We start from the raw sequence: 6,946 nt of genomic DNA, 5'->3' as shown, positions 1-6,946 counted from the left end.
GGTGGCTTTGGCATGGCTTCTGGCCTCTTAGGACACATGCAGCATTAAAACAGCATACCTCCAAAGTGACCCAAAGCAGCTTTATTTTGGCCTGTCTGTTCATGCCCTTAGTTTGCCCTCACCCAGTTCATTGCTGATGACAGGTACTGGTTTAGATCTGAAACAGCTTCCTTGGATTGTGGTGGAAAGGCAAATAGAGCTGGGTGTCATCTACATACTGATGGTACTGAACCCCAAACTGATGACAGATTACAGGTAAAAATTCAAAATACATAGTTAAGATATAAAACAATCTATCTCACTCAAATTATTAAAATAGCAAGCACAAGATAAAAATCTTAAAAGAAGGGAATTCTATATTCATATGAGGAACAGAGCTTCATGAATCTTTGACCAATGACCAAGTTGGTTGATGCTTCTGGGAACTGACATCCAAAACACTTAGAGGCTCAAAGCTTGAGAATCACTGTTCTAGAGTTGCGGAATGTATTGTTGGACTATGTTGCCCTAGCCAACATAGCCAGTCCTAAGGAAGTATGGAAGCTATCATCCAACAAAATCTGAAGGCCCTCATGTTCTCCGGCTCTCCTCTAGAACATGGCTTTGAAGGCACTTAATGCGATTCAGCTGGTCAAGCTACGAAGGTTTTGGCTCTCTAAGGTTCTGTACAGACAAGCCAAAATAAAGCTGCTTCAGGTCACTTTAGAGGTATGCTGTTTAAATGATGCGTGTATCCTAAGAGGACAGAAGCTGTGCCAAAGCTGTGGTCCAGTCCTTAGGCTTCTGACCTCTTATGAAACATGCATTATTTAAACAGCATACCTCCAAAGTGACCCGAAGCAGCTTTATTTTGGCCTGTCTGTATGGGCCCAATACTGCATCCACACTGCAGAAATAATGTGGTTTGACACCACTTTAACCGGCATGGCTCAGTGCTGTGGAATTCTGGGAACTGTAGTTTTGTGAGACATTTAGCACTGGTGCCACAAGAAACTAAAATTTCCAGAATTCCATAGCATTGAGCCATGACAGTTAAAGTGGTGTCACAATGGATTATTTTGCGGTGCAGATGCAGCCTAAGCTACCCGTTTTGGACTCAATCATATGCAAACTAGTTGAAGAAAATGTATAAACATTTTGTTATTGTTATCCACCCTCAAGTTGATCTCAGCCCATGGTGACCCTATTGATGAGACATCTCCAAGACTCCTTATCCTCCACTGCTCTGCTCAGATCCTGCAAATTCATATCCGTGACCTCCTTAATAGAGTCCATCCATCTAGCATGCAGCCTTCCTCTCTTTCTGCTTCCCTCTACCTTTCCCAGCATTGTTGTTTTTTCAATGAGTTGTGCCTTCTTATGATGTGGGACAAAGTAGGACAGCCTTAGTTTAGTCATCTTGGGCCCGTTCTAGATGGGCCTTTAATACGCCCCCGTCACGTGCTAAGGATTGGCCGAGGACCTAGTGTCCATACCGGCCTGACCCCTAGCACGTGATGGGGGTGTAAAAATGGTGGTGCCCTATACACATGGGTGCCGCCATTTTGATGTGCCGGACGCTTAGCGTCCACACGTCCCCTTGCGCTTGCGACATCACAAGTCCGCCATTTGTGCACTCGTGCGTCGCAAGCATGACGCAAAAAGAAGCCACCAGGAAGCCTCCCCATTTGGAGGCTGAGGCTTCCCGGCAGCGGAAATGGAGGCGGCGGCAGACCCTTTCGCTTCCAGAGAGATTTCTGGTAGGACCCATTTGTTTGACTTCTTGGCTGTCTGTGCTAACCTCAGCACTCTTTTCCAGCACCACATCCCAAATGCATTTATTTTTTCCTATCCACTTTGTTAACTGTCCAGCTCTCACATCAATACATCGTGATAGGAAATACAATGGCTTGTATGATTCTGACTTTTGTGCTCAGTTGTATGTTTTTACATTTTAGAATATTTTCTAGTGTTTTCATATTTGCTCACCCCATTCTTAGACTTATGAATGCAGTCCCCTCTCTGATCAATGTTTGATCCCAGGTATGAGAACTATTTTACTATTTCCTCATTGTCTATGTTGGATTTGTGTAAATTCTCTGTGGTCATTATTTTTGTTTTCTTTATGTTCAACAATAAGCCTGCTTTTGCACTTTGCTCCTTGATCTCTCTTAAGTACATTAAGCAGTTTAAGTACATTATGTATAAGCAAAGAATATATCATTATATGAACAGCCAGACCTGTTTCTTTCCAGGTCATGGTTTTGCTCCATCTCCAACTCGATTGTGTACCCTCTTTACTTTGTCCAATGGAACCCAATGGAGCCGCATCTATCCTTAGCCCAACCTTGTTTCTTGGTCCCTCTATCATGTGGGACCAAGTAGCTAATACCCCACAGGACAGGATCAAAATTCAAAATGACCTGAATAGACTAGAAAGCTGGGCCAAAGCTAACAGAATGAAATTCAACACGGATAAATGTAAGGTACTGCACTTAGGGCAGAAAAATGAAATGCACAGATATAGGATGGGGGACACCTGACTGAATGAGACTAAATGTGAAAGGGATTTAGGAGTCCTAGTAAATCATAAGTTGAACATGAATCAACAGGTGCGTGGCGGCAGCTAAAAAGGCCAATGCAATTTTCGGCTGCATCAATAGAAGTATGGTGTCTAGTTCAAGGGAAGTTAATAGTGCCACTCTATTCTGCTTTGGTCTGGCCCATCTGGAATACTGTGTCCAGTTCTGGGCACCACAGTTTGAAAAGGATGTTGAGAAACTGGAGCATGTCCAAAGGAGGATGACCAAAATGGTGAAGGGTCTGGAAACCATCCCCTATGAGAAAGGACTTAGGGAGCTGGGGATGTTTAGCATGGAGAAGAGAAGGTTAAGAAGTGATATGATAGCCCTGTTTAAATATTTGAAGGGATGTCATATTGAGGAGGGAGCAAGCTTGTTTTCTGCTGCTGCAGAGACTAGGATCCGAAGCAATGGATGCAAGCTGCAGGAAAAGACATTCCACCTCAACATTAGGAGGAACTTCCTGACAGTAAGGGCTGTTCGACAGTGGAACAAACTCCCTCGGAGTGAAGTCTCCTTCCTTAGAGGTCTTTAAGCAGAGGCTGGATGGCCATCTGTTGGGGATGCTTTGATTTAGAGTCCCTGCATGACAGAATGGGGTTAGACTGGATGGCCTTTGTGGTTTCTTCAAATTCTATGATTCTATGTGAATATTTTTGTCCAATTCTGGCTTCTAAGATGGCCAGCAAGAGATAGGAAGAAGTTGGATCCATCCCAGTGCTGTCCCTGAACTACCCATTACTTTTTCCTAATAATTAACAAAAAGATTAAGCATAATAACTGAAGACAACATTGTACTGGTGCAAAAAGTTCCCGCCACTCAGATATGGTGCTTCTAAGGGCAGTTTCAGAGTGACTGTGGGGAGGGAATATCTCTGTCCCCACTCTTTCTAGTGCTGTGTGTCTTTAGCTAATGAATAACAGAATTGATTAAACTGTGAGCTTTCATTTTATTTTATCATCTCATCCTCATCCTCATTTTCATAGCTCTAGGCTTATGCTGGCAGCATTCTCCCTCCCCATCAACTTGTTCTAATCAGATAACTGAAGGGCAGAGTCCTTAACCCAGTTGTCAGAAACAGGAAGACCAAGCAGTATGTAACTAAGAAACTTGGTTATAACTCTGATAGCAGCAACCTAGCAACTGAAACTCACAAACAGAAGCCAGAAAACACACTTTCATAATTTTGCTGAATTATTTAACTGTTTTCAAGGCAGAGAACCCAGTACTCATTTCACATGCTTTTTGTTGTTGTTGCTGCCACTGCTGCTGTTTTCAATGTAAAAGTATTCATGCAAGCTCATAAAATAAACACTTTCAGATATGAACAGAGAACTTGATTTTGGAGAGCTGCCCTCTGCAGATGTTGAGAGAAAACACAGAGCTTTATCTTCTTGGGATGAGGAATGATCTCAACAGTAGCTGCGTTTAACAAAGAGGGCTAGAATGACCAGTAAACACAACCCAAACAATTGAATAACTGAACAGGGAAACATTTCAGAAGAGAGGAAGGGCTGAGGCTTTCAAATTGTATTTCAGGTCCCCCCTCCTCCTTTTGTTAATTTGCTGGTTCGGCAAGGGAGAAAACTGCATTGTAAAATTGCATTGTAATTTGCAAATACATTTAAAAATAAAAGGTTAAATGAAGCAATAGCTTTGGGTGCAAACAAGTTTTTGTTTGCTCTTACGTTTGTGTTCTATCTACCTTCTACTCTGAGAAAATGGAAACCTGTGAGAATAAGGTTGCCACCAAGAGGTGCTGTCTTGTTTCTTTAAAAGTTCTGAATCAGAAAAAACAGGAGGGTGATAGCGAAATGAGGAAGTATTCGTATCTGGGGAAGAGATGGGCCTTTCTGTGAAATGAGCTGGAGATAGGAAGCCAAACAGTCTGTAGCCTTCCTACCAGACCAGCTCCTTGGGCTCTTCGATCAACTGTTTCGGTTTCAGCTGGTTGTTACTCATTATAACTCTTCTCTGAATTTGGGTTATTTTCCACTTCCCACGCTTTCCTTCTTTGGTGTAAACATGTAGGCAGGAACTATCTTATTTTTAACTAGTTTATAATCCATTTGGGGAGTTTTTCAATTCAATGGTAGCATAATAATGGGTGACTTTAGACAAGCCAAAAGCTATCAGTCTCAGGGGAAGGCAATGACAAACCTCCTCTGAAAAATCTTGCCAAGAAAACCTCATGATATGTACACCTTAGGAACACCATATGTCAGAAATGGCACATGACGATAACAACAACAACAAAGAGAGTAAGCTACAAATCAAAAGGTGTGTGGTGCAAATTATACTTGGGCCTGTTACAGACAGCCAAAATAAAGCTGCTTCGAGTCACAGTGGAGGTATGGTGTTTCAATGATGCATGCATCCTAAGAGTCCAGAAGTCGCACCAAAGCCACACTCCAGACTGGAGCATGGCTTTGGTGTGGCTTCTGGACTTTTAGGATGCATGCATCATTGAAACACCATACCTCCACTGTGACTCGAAGCAGCTTTATTTTGGCTGTCTGTAACAGGCCTTTGATTATTAACTGACTAGGTGGCCTTAGCAAAGCCACTATTTTTGCCTCAGCTCCCTATCTGTAATGAAGCATAGTCTGAGAAAGAAATAATTTTCTCCCTAGTTATTCAGTTAGCTGAAATGGCTTCTGTCAGTGCATAGGTGTGTTGTTTTTAGTGTATCTTTAGCATTCGAAGCAGAGAAATCAAAGGATGCATTCTTCTTCAATGGCAGTTTTAAATTACATGAATCTGGTACATCTAAAAACAGTATTTTTGGCCAAAATCCAACGGTTAGTCCCAGCTACAGCAGATCTATTGTGGGTGGGAGGGTGGCAAACTATAAATTATGTAACTTCAGTTAATTGAGTGGGTCTGCTCTGGTTGGATGTACTATATTGCATTTGGATGTATACCTTTGTAGTAAGTATATTGAGAAGAACCTCCATGGTGCAGTAGCTTGTGTTCTGGACTAGAACTCTGGAAGACCAAGGACTCGAACAGACAGGCCAAAATAAAGCTGCTTCGAGTCACTTTGGAGGTATGCTGTTTAAATTACACGCACAGTTTAAGAAGTCAGAAGCAGCGTCAAAGCTTAGAACTGGAGCATGGCTTTGGTGCAGCTTCCGGCCTCTTAGGATGCATGCATCATTTAAACAGTATATCTCCAAATTGACCCGAAGCAGCTTTATTTTGGCCTATCTGTTCAGGCCCCAAAATTCAAATCCCCACTCAGCAGGGGGGAAATCCACTGGGTGGGTTATTCTTTCAGCCTTAAAGGAAGGTAGATTTCTTCTGAATAAATTTTGCCAAAGTAACTCTAGGAGAGAGTTGCCATAAACTGTAGAAGACATGCCAATAAGAAGTATGTATATTTTGGAATTTTTGGCCAAGTTTTTTATTTAAAGAAACCATTGCTTTAAACACAGCACAACAACAAGAATAATTTGTCCTGTACAGTGAAAAAAATGCTTTCAAAAATTCTGCCCTTGAATTTTATGTCTAATGTGAGAAAAATGTGCCTTGACTGAATATTCAGATATTTCTTGAATGCTTTATGTGTTTAACATCTGATGATTTCTGATTTAAAATTTAATATCTGACATTTGATATATAAACACACGTACATTTATAGCATCTGTTTGATTCCATTCATTTGTGATAATTGACATTGTTTAATATATCATGCTTAATGCCTGACAAAATCCAAGCAATCTATGGCCTGTTACAGACAGCCAAAATAAAGCTGCTTCGAGTCACAGTGGAGGTATGGTGTTTCAATGATGCATGTGTCCTAAGAGTCCAGAAGTCACACCAAAGCCACACTCCAGTCTGGAGCGTGGCTTTGGTGTGGCTTCTGGACTCTTAGGACGCATGCATCATTGAAACACCATACCTCCAAAGTGACTCGAAGCAGCTTTATTTTGGCTGTCTGTAACAGGCCAAAGGTTGGAAAAGACATCAGCTGTAGTCACACTTATCTATAAAAATAACTATTTTGCACCTCCCAAGTCAGGCAATGTGCTAATATCTGGCCTCTGAAGCAGCCAGCCACAGCTATATTGTGCCTGGACCCAGTGGCCAGTGGGACCCTTCCTCTGTATTCTAACTGCCATTGCTCTGGCGTCAGGGCAGAAGAGCAGCCAGGCAAAGCTCCATCGTGTTTGAGCCTCAGTGGCTGATGGGGACTTCTCCCTCCATGTTGCAACTGTCATTGCTTTGGTGTATGAGGGTAAGGAGAGCAACCAGAAACTGCAGAATTTAATGCCTATTCGTGTAAGCCTGAGACCAGTAAAGTGTTGACAAATAAGCCACTCTGGGAAACTTTGTGACTAAAGGAATGAATGAATGAACGAATAAATAAATAAATAAATAA

Source organism: Sceloporus occidentalis, unplaced genomic scaffold (assembly GCF_023333645.1).
Source record: "Sceloporus occidentalis isolate IW3139 unplaced genomic scaffold, rSceOcc1.0.p SCAF_7, whole genome shotgun sequence".
Lineage (NCBI taxonomy): Eukaryota > Metazoa > Chordata > Lepidosauria > Squamata > Phrynosomatidae > Sceloporus > Sceloporus occidentalis.
This window is presented reverse-complemented; position numbering follows the sequence as displayed.